The following is a 16,064-nucleotide window of genomic DNA, read 5'->3' as shown; positions in this document are numbered from 1 at the left end:
ATGAGGGGCCGTTTGAGACATTATTCAAAATTACCCTCTTACAGACACGTGAAATTTGAGTCATTCACACATTATACTGAAACCTCTCATATATTATACTGAAATCATTAATACACTATGGTGAAACCTCTCATATTTCATACTGAAATCAGTCACACATTATAATAAAACCTCTCATACACTATACTGAAACTGCCTCGTACATACTATACTGAAATGCTTGTAGATGAGTATACACACACACACACACACACGTATATATATATATATATATATATATATATATATATATATATTACATTCATCTACAAGTCCACCTGTTTACATGTCTCTTTACATTATTATTTTTTTTATGATTTGTGTTTGTGTTTTGTCTAGTCATAATACTAATATAATATTCATAGCTAAACTTTAAGTCTGATTTGTGCTGATCCTTTGAGTACTGTTTCTCCTGACAGTGCAGTGATACTCGTATTTGCTGGAAAACTCTGCATCAGTGTTGACATTTCTTTTTAAGCAGTGGCCCATGTAAAGTTTAGCTGTTTTTTTTTTTCCTTCTTTAGGTGTCTCCAACTGCTTGAATATTTGGCTAAAGGACTTTATTCACATCGTGTTTCAAAGTCACATTGGGAAAGACGGAGTGGAATACATTGTTATACAGGTATGATCAAATTTGTACAGAAATGCACACACACACACACACACACCAACTTTAACATTGGTATCAACATAAATCATAAAGAAAGAGAGTCATTAGTTGGTTGGTAATTTTTCAGACCCCATGTCATGACAGCTGTGCGGTAATGTGTGGATGAACAGACAGGAATGAGTACAATTTAATGAAGGAGAAAAAAAAAATAAAACAAACAAACAAAAACAACTGGTCAATTTAGTGTACACTGGATAAATGAATTTTGTATTAAAAATTTGATCAGTGATGTTGGATGAATGTCAGGAATACAGAATTGGACAGACGCTTCTATGGAAGTGAAGAGCTGCAGCAGTAATGACATCTCCAGGGTTTTCCTTTAAAGAAGTCATCTGTTGGAGTGTGGTGAAGGATGCATGGTAAAAATGTTGGCAGCGTGATCACGTAGCTGGATTGCGAGAAAAGTTAAAACCCCGTCAGAGGATCAGCACCACTTAAAGTCTATAACAACAGCAGAGAGTGGTTGTGGTTGGTTGGTAAGCTTGACCTTTAGATTGTATTTGTGTATAACAGCAAACATACTTGAGCAGCTATGTGGTGTGTGGGTGTGCTCATGCAACTACAATGCCAGACAATGATTTATGCCCAGGGGCTCCTTGGTGTAAAATATGCATCAAATTTCCCTGAAATCACAAGTTTTCTTTGAAGGTAGTACACTGTTATTAAAATGAAAACTGATAAAAAAGGAATCTCAGAGAAGTTTTCTTGAAAGAAAGTTGAATAAAATAATTTCTAAGTATATCTTATTTACAGCTTACAGGTTTAATGCTACATATTACTGTCAGAAGCATCTGTCTTCACTTGTGGCCACAGTGCAGCCGAGTGTAATCTTTTTCAAAGGTACATCTTCAGGCAGTTACTTGTAGAAGAAATGTGTTGAAGGAAATCAAATAAAGTAAGAAGTCAAAAAATTAAAATAGAACCAGAGACTGTGGAGCTGAGTTCAAGAGGAGAATTCAGAAAAGGTTTTTTTGGGGAAAAAAAAAACAAAACAAAACAGAGCATCAACAAAATAAGAGCAGAAGCTGAGGACTCTGAAGAACTATTAGTGTTAAAAGGGGACTTGTTTGAGAGGATATGAGAGGCACAGAATACATGGTCTATGTGTTTCAGAGACAGACACAGGTTTCCTAACCAGGCTGTCAAACAACAGATGTGCACTTATTTCCACAAATGAGGAGAATGAGTTTACAGACTTACTCAGACACCATCATGCCTCCAGTTCACAATATAGGCCAGTTGCATAAAATTCTGTAGTTTCAGGACAAAAGCTGTGTGTGTGCATAACACAGAAATTTGCTCAACTACTAAACATGATAATGAAAGCAAAATCATAGAAGAGGTGCAATTTAGCCAAATGTGACATAGAGCCACTCATCAGTGCAGAACACTGCACAGCTGCAGTTTTGTAAGAACCCCATATTTTAAAAGCATATTATAAAAACTAATTATAAGAAACAAGTTTAGTTAGTGTCTCTGTTTTTCTTTGCTGACGTTTTTTGCATTTCCACTTGAACATAGTAGTTTTAAATGACTCCAAAAACATGTGCATGCATTGCAAAAAGAACATATTCTCACCACTAATTCTCCTTTTTTAATACCAGTTTGTTTTGGAAAATGCTATTTATGCATATGGCCTTAAGAGCTTGTCATTCTAAAAATGTCAGAAGTACATTTTGTGTTGTGCTTCAAGAAAACTATAGATGTTTGAAGCCTGTTTAGCATCTAGGAATTCTAAAAATGAGCACAAATGCTATTCTTTGCTGACTTAAGGTTTTCTGTCTCAGATTTAGAAAGGCAGGTTAATAAATATCCGGCTTAACCTTTAATCACTCATCAAAAAAGTATGCATATAGCTTTCATCTTAATCTCAGATTTATTTTTTATTAGTGTAAAAAAGAAAAAAAAAAGATTTCCTGTTTCTGACACCATGATGCACATAGTGCATTTGGTCAGAATGGGCCCTGCTTTGCAGGACTTGTTACTTTTATTAAGTGCAAATTGTGGGGATTTTACACAAATGTTCACACAGCTAATCAAGGAGGAACAAATGTGCATTCATTCTACCCAAGGGATAGAGGTTTAATAAATGGAAAAAAAATGGGAACCTCTCTGAGGTAGGAGTGAAGATGGTCTATACTCATTGGGAATAGCAATAAGAACTTGATGTTGTGGACCCCAACAATGTTGTCACCCTTCTGATTCTGCTACCCTGGAACAAAGTGCTACACTGCATCTGTTGGGTTAGTACTTGTGAAATAAGATGAGTAAGTAACCTATCTTGTCTGCACAAGGAGACATTTGCAAATTAACAGCAATTAATAAACTGATATTTACCAGATTTTCTAATCAAGATTTTAATTGGTTTGAGTAGAGCAGTAGCAAAATGAGCGCAATAATTATCCATGAAGTGTTCTGTTCTGAAACAAGGAACTCAGGTTATCTTTGGTTATAAAGACACCTCCTAGTGCATTATTGCTGTAGGAACACAGTCAATAATTTGTATATTCACACAGTGCAATAATACAAAGATTAACCATTAACACACTCTGAGACAGATACTTTTCTGTCTCTGGGTGTGAAACTCCATTTACCCAGTAAGGGTGCTGAGCTGAAACAGCAGAAGACCAACTTCCCTGAGGGGAAATACTGCTGTATTCCCCTCCACACTGCAGAGGTGATTAATGTCTGTGTGTTGAACTGGGTGTGTGACTGTGATCATTGCAATGTAAGTTGGAAGTTTGTTGGGTTTTGTTGGAGACGTGGCAGTCTCCAAGAAAAAACAAAACAAAAAAAAAAAACTACATCCATCATTGTGCCCTGTTATTCCATCAAAAAAAATCTGCAGCTTTGAATTTCTCCTGTTGCTCTTGTCGTCTGTTCTGATCTGAGCCACTTCTTTCTTACTGTGTTCTGTCAGTCTATCCCCAGTCCTGTGGTCTTCCACACCTGATCTTGCAGAAATATGTGAAAAAACCAAGAGGTTTTAACACTTAATTAGGTGTTCATGACAGGTAATTGTTCAAAACTACGTGCCCGGACCATGAAATCAAAGTAATGTTAAGTCAATAGTGGAGCTATGTTGTGGTGTCTGCATGACTTTTCTACTTCTGGAACAACAAAATAAAGTTACATGCTAGGTGCTCAACCACGACAGTAAACTATGGGTATACTATAGTATGCATATACTTGATGAAGGCGATGAGAGAAAAGTTATATTTTTTTAGTAAACTATCAAAGTTTTCCTCTCTAATAACGTTTTGTGGGTGTGTGCGTTTCAATTCACTGCTAATGTCCATCCTCCCATCCATTTTCCTCTGCTTTTCCAGGGGCGCCAGCCAATAAAGAGAACCATGCACTGCAAACACATAATTAAGTGTTGAGACCTAGTGGTTATTTCACATATTTCTGTGAGATCAGTTTGTGTCTGCCCCTCTTGCCATTGATTTGAGCTTTAAACTTTCACTCTCACTCACTTACCAAGGAGGTGGAGTTGATTTACTGTCATTACCTCTCTGTTTCTCTGCACACTCCCCTCCTCTGTGCCTGCCTCAACTTTTCTTCTCACCACTTTCTCTTCGCAGCTCCCAGACTCTGTGGTTTTCCAGTCACCCACTTATATTTATTGTATATTGTATATTGGGGGAAGGAGAATGTGAAGTGAGAGCTTCTTGCTGCCATTACCACCACCACTGCGGCCAACTCATCACTATATGTCTAACCCTCTGAGTTCAAAAATGAATGTGTTTTCAGCCAGCATCACAAAATAAATGGAAGTTGTTTGTGTGCTTGAGTTGCTGTGCAACTAAAAGGCTTTTTTACAAACTTGAACATTTTCCACTCATCTAATCTAGAAAATCTTTTCTTTAATAGGCTGAAGTATAGATCTAAGGGTACAAATGGGGCTGACATAATAGTTTATCTCCTCTATTGGCCCCATCTTTCTGTCTTTCCCATCTTTTTGTCATATGCATCTAAATAAATGATTGTTCAAAAGAACAATTGTTTATTTTTCCCTTTATATGAGCAGCTTATGGCTTTCTGCAGATGGATTGATCTTTCTTGCAAGCAGAGGTGGCAAAAGTACTCACTTTCTGTACTTAAGTAGAAGTATAATTACTTGTGTGAAAAAATACTCTCATAAAAGTAGAAGTACCGGTCCAATTTCTTTACTTAAGTAAACGTTGCAAAAAAGTACAAATTCTCAGTTGTACTTTGTCAGTACACAAGTAATAGTAAAAATGCATTTTTGCCTGTGTTTTAGACACAAAGAATAAAATAGTTTTCCTGTGTTAACAATCTTCACAATGTTGGTATATACAAAAATAAGAAGATGCTGTATGTTTACAGTTTAAGTACATTTTAAACTGAACATATTGCAGTGTTCTGAGCAAACACAGCTGCAAGGGATCATGAGAGTGCACGTTTAAGCTGTAATAGTACTTTAAATATTTTTAGCAGTTATGTTCAAATAGGGCTAGGTAATATATTGAGATTTTCAAAGACATTGAGACTTTGTCACATGGAATAAATGAGGGATTATTGTTTATACTAAGATAGCCTTTTTTGAGTTAAAAGTATCTTTTTGCATTTTGCACAACTGTATTTTTCATTCATGTTGTTTTAAGTTATATTTTATAGGCCGCACGGTGGTGTGGTGGTTAGCACCGCTGGCTGGGGGGAGGTTCGAACCTGGGGGCAGTGGCCTTTCTGTGCGGAGTTTGCATGTTCTCCCTGTGTGTGCGTGGGTCCTCTCTGGGTCTGGTTTCCTCCCATCGTCCAAAGACATGCATGTTAGGTTAATTGGTCACTCTAAACTCTCCCTAGGAGAGAGTGTGAGTGTGAATGCTTGTTTGTCTCTCTGTGTTGGCCCTGCGATGGACTGGTGACCTGTCCTGGGTGTACCCTGCCTCTCACCTGTTCAAGTGCTAGTCATTACAGCATGTCTATTTGCTGATGAAGATCTGCCTCTCAGCCAACTTGGGTTCGTTAGTACTGGTTTTATTGCTCTTTAATGTGCACTCCTCTGCAAGAGTACATATTTATTCAAAACTGCACTTACTCAAGATTCGTTTTCTGGCAGATAAGCAGTGAAAAGTGGTCTTAGCCTTAACAAGTGTGGCATACTGGTGGCAATGACCTGAAGCTTTTAAATTTTTTAACAAAACTAATGACAACAACTGAAAATATACCTTACCAGTATGTGTTTTTTCAGATCAGATCCTTGAATCCCAGAAGCGTGTGGTTTTTAGGTTGGCACAGAACACAATGCATTCGCCATGAATCCTTTTTAGAGCTGACGTCAAACAGTTCTCTCAAATAAAGCCATGGGTTGGCAATGTCCTCCAGCAATGCATCTGTTTCGTAGTCATCGTTGATGCAACTACCTGGTTCACTTTCTTCCTCCATGTTATTCCTGCTGCCAGTTTTCTGTCTGTTGCTGCTACTGTAGGCTACTCGTCTGCCGCCCGGTGCACTGCCTGCACTCCCATCTCTCCGCCTCACTGACTTTCCCTCTCTGTGGAAACATATGTTATGTACTGTCACTTCTCTTTAGTTTGAAAAAGTAACCAGCCTATTCTTAGAATGTTAGGAGTAGAAAGTACAGATATTTGTGCTCAAATGTAAGGAGCAAAAGTAAATAGTTGTCAGAAAAATAAGTTCTCAAGTACAGATACCAAAAAAAAAAAAAGAAGAAATCTACAGTAATGAAGCACTTTACTTCATTACTTCCCACCTCTGCTTTCAAGAAACTAAACTTATAAGATACAACTGTCACTTCAGGTCTTTGCACTTGATTCAAATCTATTTATTTTGCAGAATTCTCACCACATTATACATTTTATGATGGTCAAGAACAGCAGATAACTGTTAATGGAACCATATCGTGCTTTGCAACACAACCTGTCTGACTTGATGTCTGAATCAATAATCTTCATGCAGAGAACAGTTGAAATATACAATGTCACTCATCAAAGCAATGATGTAGTATTGTAATCTAAGTGCATTAGCTTCACTTTGCTGACTTGTGCCCTGTTTACAAGGATGTTTTCTGACCTATAACAAGGGGAATGATAAATCATTCAATCCTGTTTTTAATATTCAACATGTAATTTTTCCTGGTATTCCATACCACTCATACCTTCATTAACTCCAATAAAATATAAACAATAATAACATTTTGCACATTAATCCCCATCTGACAGTCCGAGTCTGACAGTCTGAAAATTAAGCTCAGTGTAAAATTCTTTGTATTTAAGTGAACATTGAAGTAAAAAATACAACAATTTTCTTACTTACTTACTTTTCTTACTACAATCATTCCACCTTCTGTGGTCTTGTGCCAACTCTGTTCTCGTTCTCTATGTCTCTTCATTAAATTTGTTCATCCAGTTCAGCCCTCAGGTTCCCACTTAAGTCTCCTTAAGTGTCTAGTCTTCTCTGCAGGCCATTCAAACTACTCAGAGTGCCAAAGTATTTGGTTAAAACGTGTTTTGCATTGTTTTAAATGATAAGTTATGGGACATAATCCTTTGACTGCTTATACAGTTCCAGTGTTTCAGTCAATAGTGAAGCCAGCTTTAGTAGAATGTTGCATTTCAAGTATGTATAAGTAAAATAATGCAATTTTAATTTAATATTTGACCCTGAGGTATTTGCTAAAATTCAGTATTGCATGCTTTGATAATTTATTTAGCAAGCATATTTACTTTTGGATAACAAACATGCACTTAAACATTGACTCAATCATTAATTATTGAATTATGCTTCAAATGTTTTCGAACATCACTTGGTTTGAGCTTTAAAGTTTGAATCATTTGACTTCAAAGCCTTGGTTTACCTTTCCATGGAATAATAGATGGCAATAGATAAAGCATGCAATTTCCCATACCTTGGTCTCCTGTCTGCTCCGAAATTCTCTCACAGATGGAATGAATACAATGAATATATATATATATATATATATATATATATATATATATATATATGTGTGTGTGTGTGTGTGTGTGTGTGTGTGTGTGTACAAAATTATTTCCAGAACATCTTCATGACTAAAGAACAAAAAATGTTGATCATTAATGACAAAGAAAAGACATCTTTGAAATGCAACCTGAATATTTGATGGTAGTATGAAGACACTAACAACACTGCCGTTCACAAAAGGGGTTTGTCTTATGAAAACATTCTGGTTACAGCGTCTCCAGTCTCCAGAAACCAACCAGTACTATTGTTGCCTTCTTAAGGACTGATCCTTTTTCAATGCAGCAAAATGTCATGAAGTCTTGTCACAACTTCCCTTCTTTGCTGTATGCCAGCTTTATTTGTACAAAGTGCAGTCTTTCCAGTTTAGTTGCTCGTCTTTGCATTACCCACTTTATGAAGTTTTAATGAGGTCCTCACGGCAGGGAATGCTATGCATTGGATCTACTTAAACATAAGCTTAAACAAATCTGTTTCTAGAAGTTGTTATTCTTTTGTGAAAATCTGCAAGACAGTGAAATGTTCATCCTAGTCATCCTGCAAAGTGCCCAATTTAGTCTTTAGTTCCCACAAGAAAAAAAAAAAAAGTCTGCTTTTAGCCCTCAGCTGTCCAATTGTGCTGCCAGGTTTGTGTTATTGAAACCAGATATTCATCAAATAGGAGATTTTCAGCAGTCTTCAAAACTTTAGCATAACAGCACAATTTCCATTTATTCATTTTTCTTTATTGGGGTTTTGTTTAGGTTGTGTTAAGGCCAAAGTCATATGTGTGTTGATGGTTCTGAGAAGTGAAACAATACAATAGTGAGTGTTTATGTGTGGGTCTTGATGGCATGACAAAGGATGAAACCAACCCGACGTTCTGTGGGAGGTCTGCTGTTTATGAGTTTGACACAGCAGGAGTCATCTGATGCCTATGTGATGTTTGGCCCAGTGGGAGGTATTCTACTGCTGATTCTATACTTCCTCAGTTTGTTCACAGGGACGTCAACACATTTTATTTTGCTGTGTTTTTTTGTTTTTTTTCTTCTTCTTGCTCTTCTTCTCATTGTTATTTTCAAATAAACCTTTAACTTACGCTAAAAGATACTCCGAGGCCTACAAAACACGATGCATAAGCATAGGACACCTGTTGCATTTTCGAATGCAGAAAATTTGAAAAGCAGATACCAAGATGTAGGTATCAATACTGAGAATGTCATACTAATAATAGTGATACTAATGTGACATACAGTTTTAAAACAGGTTGAGTTTGGATAGCAACTTCTTGGTTTTTAATTATCTGTGTAATAGTTGAAGGTGAAAACCGAAATAAAGGACAAAGGGAAGAGAAAACTAGGTGGCAGTTAAGAAAACAAACAAACAAAAAGAAAAAAAAAACTGTTATTAAGTTACAAAGCAGGACAAAAACCAAAGACACTGCATAGGAAGGAAGAATATTAAGGTTAATACACGAATTACAAGAATTGATGATTTAAGACGACAGAAGTCTATTAGCCTATAATAAGCTGATCAAAGTAGTTTGTTTGCATCAACATACTGACAGTGAATTCACTTTGGTATCTCATTAATAAGTAACAGATTAAAGCTGTTCAATAATGTTTTATGTTATAAAAGTTATAGGTTTGTTAAATTTGAAATGGATGAAGAACAAGTTGTGTTCCTTTTTTTCTGTTTTGGCATTTTTGAAATTGAAATTGCTCTTGAAAATACTCTATTCTAAATTTAAAATACCTTGAGTGTTTCTGTGTGTAGAAGTATTAACAAAGTGTCCATTGTACCGAGGAAAAAAGCTGCGATCTAAAGTATCTCTCAGCATGCGTTACTTCACACCTTGGCCACAGTTTAACTGTCTCACTTGTTTTTCTACTGCTGGGAAAATAATCTTTGTCCCACCTCTCAGCTAAAAGCTCTTTCAGAGCAACAGCACATTTTGGTGTGAACATCCTTTCAACACCGAAGTTAGACACGGTAGGCTGGAGGAGTAAAGTGTGTGAATGTGGTAAAGGAATTGTGTGTGAGGTTGTACCTCTATTCCTTTGAGAAACTGTTGCCAGTACTTTACATTGAATTGTGAAACAACCTAATTGCACCATTTTTTTTTTCTTCAGCTTCACACTGAGATACAACAACAAGGTTTGGACCTTGTTTTTCTGTACAACATGCTCCCCTGCCAAGTTACAGATTTTGTAACAATGATAAAATATTCTTTATTCCCGAGGACTATGTTTAGCTGAACAGGGTCGACTTACATTTTACTCAGTCTAATAAGTACAATGCACAAACCTAAGACAAAATGAAGGACCCAGCAATATTTACTAGAGATGGGAATGTTTTCTATAAAACTATGCATACACAAATTTATTTAATGCATGCGCAGCATCCGTCATTTATGATGATGAGGCATGGAGATTTCTTAAGGTGAGCTTTTCAAAACTTTTGACGCAGTTGGCAGAAATGTTGGTAGAAAGGATTTATACTTCAGATATGCAGGGGCGGGTCTAGAAAAGTTTAGATGGGGGACAGGCAGGGGTACTGACTCGGAAAGATTTGGCACAGAGGGCATATATTTTATAAGCTCTTGATTTTATGTAAAACTGAACTGATTATTACAACTAAAATGATCATCTAATGTAAAAAAGTGAAGAAAAAAACAAGTAAAGGTCATTTAACATTAGTCCTTGAGTACACCTTGTTGTCATGCTACAGTAAAAATGGGCATATTTCAGGCATAGTTGTGAATGTTGATTAATCATGATTAATTAATTTGTGAGCTGAATAATTTGAATCATTTGACACCCCTAATATATATAAATAAATAAATAAAAATGTATCTATATATTCAACTATATAACTAAAGAAAAAAAGATAAAATAAATAAATAAATAAATAAAAACATTTTTGGAGTCAAGTATGTCTCAAAGGCCAGATTGTGTTGACATCAGTGTAGAGTGATAATGAAGGATAATAAGCCCCCAGACACTTTCCTTCCAGAACACGGGCATAGACAGCTTTGTTAAATGGTATAGTTCCCAGTGTTGAGTGTGCACAGACTTAACAAGCAAATAACTGAGCAACCTGATAATAGAGGAAGTCCACAAATACTACATCATTCCCACCATTACTTATTAACCTTAATAAATAAATAAATAAGCCTTAACTTTAATAGGGAATACCTTTTTCGACATTGTACCTGCAAAGTTAATTGTATATTTCTAGTCTATGCCAATGACTAAATCAGATTCAGAGACAATAAAAGAGACTGCAGACAGCTACCTCTTTCATGTCTACCCAGAGTTTATTCTACACTATTTTAAATGGAGAGAAGAATATTGGACTTGATGAGTGGCAGGTTAGTAATAGACTCAAGTCAAGAAATATTTTTTTGGATGCAGTGTGTTTCCTAGTATTTCCTTTGGTAAATTCCTTGAACTTATCAAATGTGATACATTGACTACAATGCCATTCTGGATTAGACCACATCAGAGTTATTCTCTCTTCCCTAGTGCTTTTACCTCAAAAGCGGGCTTATGTTTTCAGCAGCTTTGGTCTGTCTGTCATTTTCTCTCTCTCTGTCTGTTTCCTCTGTCTGTCTGTCTGTTATGTCAGCATCTTAACTCAAAAAGTTATGGATGGATTTTGATAAAATTTTCAGGTGATTAGGTTTTGGAAAGTAAATATTTTTTACTATGCGGAAAACTTTGATATTTTTGCCATTAGAGCTTCTCACTCAAAAATAATGCCCACAATGGTTGGCAAAAAATAAATAAATTAAAAAAAAAGTTACAATGGCTTGGCAGGGGTCTGAGCACTCTAAGGGGCTGAGTTATGACGAGGGCAAAACTGCTGCGCTATTTAACATTTGCTGCGCAGTTTTGCTCTGGTTATGTTTCTACGATTAGCGCCTGATCTATTAAGACTGCTCCTGTTATCATTTGCGGAGCAAACAGCAGTATTTAAATGAGGATTTAGCGGCGCTGTTGCTTCGTCATGGAGGGATCCGGAGAGCCAGGTGGACGAAAACGTAAAATGAAGTTCGAGCCAACTGAAGTCGAAATATTAGTGGAGGAGGCAAACAAAAATCTAGCTGAGCTAGAGGGGAAGACTTTAAATATCACCAGAAGGGCTGCAATATAGTTTCATATTCAAGTTCAATTTATTTATAAGGCACACTAACAACAACCTTTAGGAACCAAGGTATTGTACATATAAAAACATGCAAGGAACAAATAAGAAATAATAAAGGTTTAAAAGCTATAAAGAAATAATAATAATAATAATAATAATAATAATAATAATAATGATAAAAGACAGGCATGATAAAGTCTTTAAACTTATCCAGCAATTCTAATATTGCAACGCTGGATCGTCTCCACAATCCTCTTCTCTGGCATTCTAAATATATTAATATAATAGAAAAAAATGCATTATCTTAGTCGCCTTTCATGGTGTCTGTGCCTCCTCCTTAAAATTATTACTGCAGCCATTGCGCGTATACTGTTGTGCCAATTAGCACCTGCTTTTCAGAAACGCTATTTTTAGAGCAAACATAAACACCGCAAACTATTTGCGGGCTACATGAATCCCACTGCTGCGCAAACCAGATTTATTTGCATAGTCTCCTCCCACTAATGTGCACTTTCTGGCCGGAACGCCCATAATGCATATGCAGTAGCTTCAGAAACGCAAAGTGGAGAGCGGTGCAGTTTTGCCAGGATAACTGACGCAGTTCCATGTTTGCGGCTTTGATAGATAAGCTTGGGCCGATTTTAGCGGAGCAAAGCCGTCTGCACCTGTTTTAGTACACGCAAAGCGTTAATAGATCAGGGCCTAAGTGTTTCTAGTTCTATATTTGTTTAATTGTTTTTACCTGTTTGCATCTTTTACAACAAAAATACTTGTAGGCAAAAACAACAAACTTTATTCCCATACGTTTTCTAGCACGCAACAAAACTGTTACGTTTTTTACAATGTTATTCAAATGACAAAATTTAATTTGTCAATCAATATAAATATGTTTAAACATAAATATTAATCTAGATAAAACCCCTTCTATGCATTGAAAGAAAAGTTGAGGTAAAAATAAAAAAAAAGACAGAAATGCTTAAAGAATACTAACAACATTTTTTCTGGAGGATTCAAAAATAAGTAAATTGTAATGAGGCTCAAGTCCATGATGAGACAGAGAACAATGTACTTAATGAAGTTCAAATAAAAATAGTAAAGTGTTTTCTTTTTCATTTAAGAAAACTTTAATTTCTTTCTGTAAGTAAGATTTGTATTATTGTATTGTATATTGTATCATCCATCCATCCATCCATCCATTCATCCAGCCATCCATTTTTACCTGCTAATTCAGGATTCGGTCGCATCGACAGGGAATCCCAATCTCTAAGGGAAAGCCATACACCCTGTAAAGGAAACTCATTGTGGCTGCTTGTATTCAGGATCTCAATCTTTCGGTCACTACTCAAAGCTTATGATGATTGGAAAAAGAAGGAAAGTAGATCAACCACTAAATCAAGAGCTTTGCCATTTGGCTCAGCTTGTCCTTCAGACAGACTGATGCAAAGCCCACATCACTGTGAATGACGCACAGATTTGCCTGTTGAAAAATGAGCATCTTCATTTACGAATTCAAACAAAAGACATTACACAGGCAGTTAACCCAAGGTGAAGTGCTGCAAAGACAAAAACCAAAGCAATTATATATATATATATATATATATATATATGTGTGTGTGTGTGTGTGTGGGGGAAAGCAAGAAACGTGACTGAATGAAACAAAGTGAGTAGAAAAGGAAATAATAGAATACATAAATGAAACAGAAGCGATATAACCACAATGAGCTTAAGAAGATCTAACAAAGAAACCATAATATTTTGGAGGTCTTAATAGCAAGATAATCAGTGTATAACACTGTTAATTTATTGAACTTTTTTCTGTTTCTTTTTTTTTTCAGGCTTTCCTCACTGGAAACTGGTAGATGAGCTGAGAAAATCAAATTCAAGGTAATTATTCTTATTGTCAATTTACACCCATACAGTAAATGTGGTACAATTCAGAGTATTATTCTTGAGAGATTTACAGTGTTATCACATAGATGTTAGGGGGTACAGAGGCACATTTACTTTTGTAAGTAAAGTGACCAGTTTGCATAGTTAAAATTAACAGGTCTGTTGTAACAAAAAGCTAAATATTTTTGTTGTATGTTAAAAGAGTAGTAGTAGTTAGTTAATAGTAGTAGTAGTAGTTAGCTGATTATCATTTTTGTTCCCTTGGTTAATGTTTTGCACTTCGTATCTTTACTCTATCTTAGCAGAAATTCAAGCACTTTGCAGTGTTTTGTTTTGCCCATTCAGATTTCACCTTATATTGGAAAAAACTTAAGCTTTAGGGTCATTAGGACAAGTTTGCACATACGACGCTGATGTAGCCCAATAGTTTATAAAGTGATTTTTATTCCCAGAGTCTGTTATCTAGCCATGGTTTTGGTTTTATTGGACCCACAAGTGACCACACTTAGGCCCATGACAAAGTTTCCATGCAAAACCCAAAGCTTGACTCTTCATTTTAGAAAATTTGCATTCCAATAAAAGCAGAATGACAACTACCTCTGTGCAGATGGAAAACACAAATAGGACTGGAGCAGGTCAGTCAGAAACTTCACGATGATACACCCCATGTGTCCAGTACATCCTCATCCAACCAAAAGACACATCACTTGTTCACTCCCTTATCTTATCCTGTACTTTTTGGTTATCTTACGCTTGCACAGAGGTGTATTGTTTATCTGTAAACAGGGCCTGAGTGTACAAGTGAAAGACAGACGTCATGGTTGCCAAAAAGATTTCAGGTTACGTTTACTCAGTTTCACTCAGGAGCCTGTTTGCAAACCTTTGTTTTTCTGTCCTCGCAATACTCTGTTACCATGTAAACAAGAGTCTGAATCTTTTGCATTTTGCTGTTTCAGTGTCAACAAATAAACAGGGTCTTACACAAAAAAGTTGAGGAGATGAGTGATGTTGAAATGTGACTGCACAAATTATCTATAATGGAAGCCTAATATTATGTCTACTCTGTTGAGTGTTTCATTATGAAAGGTTGGATAATGAATTAATAGTATTTCAAGAAAGACATTGCTAGTTCAACTGGTAGTCATCCTGATATTCCACTCTGTACCACACCACTCATACAGACTAAATTACATCACTGCAAGTAAATCCATAAATAAAAAGAAAGAAAATGTGAGCTGCAGAGGAATTTTCACACAAATGTAAGATAAAGGAAATAAACAAAATGCCAAAATCTGGATTGGTGTTAGTATTTGAATGAAAAGCGAGCTTTAGGGAGTTCATCACGATGCTGCTGAAACAAAGGAAGCAAAAATTAGACATATTACCACTTTAAATGTCAAAAGCACAGATGCAATTTAAATGTAAAAACCCTTGACCCTGTCTATAATAGATATGGAGCACTTTGGAATAAGATTTTTTTATACATTGATCTTTGGAATTTTCTTCTCCCCTTGGGGCAGTGACAGCATTTGGCACCTAGGCTGACAGGCCTTCTGTTGTGTCATGTGAATAGGCCCCCAGTGTGTTACTCCCAGTAGGCGGCTGAGTATCATTGATGTTCAGCTATTGAGTGGTGTTTGCACTAATTAGACTTTGTTTGCAAAAATATCGATACAGAAAAGGACAGTGAGGGAGGAACAAAGATGGAGAGCTTTCTGTCATTAACCAGCACTGGATAAACTGATGTTAGGAGATGTGAGAAGATAAGGATGTCCTCTAGATCAAAGGTGTCAGAAATGCAAGCATGGTTAAAAAGAATTTAGATATGTTGTGGTGACAGTGGTCTTACTATCAATGTTACTTCCAATCTAATCTGATAGACATATGCTAATTGAGAAATGGTGGCAACAAGCTTGACATACCATGGATCATGGGCAACATTTTGGTTTCTTGTTGAGGAATATTACCCCTTGTAGCTGTTGTTGTGTTTACCTGAATGGCAGAAGGACAAGGAGAGAGGCCCACAGTGGTTCACCTCTGTTGCCACACAGAGGGCTTGAAACCAGGTCTTCCAGACATGCACACCTCTGTAACCACAAGACTACCACTACCGCTTTGTGTATAGCAATTCACTGATTGCTATTATACAAGGATTATTAGCTGCAGCAAATATGATCACCTGTAGTTAGTGAAAAGGCCTTAGACTTAGATTCAATTATTTGATTTTTTGGGAATGTTTAGCAGCCCTAATTTAATAATCCAAGCAGTCATATTTATTCATTTTTTAATCATGTGTCGATGTCAGTAAAACTCATTATAAATGCTAACAGTCCAAAGCCTTAATTTGCCACAGTAT

At 36.2% G+C, this 16,064-nt stretch overlaps 1 protein-coding gene across 1 annotated transcript in view; it reads left to right on the top strand.

Moving 5' to 3' along the window:
* LOC121638892 (protein phosphatase 1 regulatory subunit 29-like) overlaps nt 1–16,064 on the top strand; it is a 237,428-nt gene that overhangs the window by 160,402 nt on the left and 60,962 nt on the right. The window contains exons 4-5 of the mRNA XM_041983962.1: nt 564–661; nt 13,654–13,702. The gene's annotated coding sequence lies outside the window, so the exon portion shown is untranslated. The remainder of the gene's footprint in view (nt 1–563; nt 662–13,653; nt 13,703–16,064) is intronic.

Source organism: Melanotaenia boesemani, chromosome 4 (genome assembly GCF_017639745.1).
Source record: "Melanotaenia boesemani isolate fMelBoe1 chromosome 4, fMelBoe1.pri, whole genome shotgun sequence".
Lineage (NCBI taxonomy): Eukaryota > Metazoa > Chordata > Actinopteri > Atheriniformes > Melanotaeniidae > Melanotaenia > Melanotaenia boesemani.
Note: the sequence above shows the minus strand (reverse complement) of the source record. Positions and strands in the feature narration are given on the sequence as shown.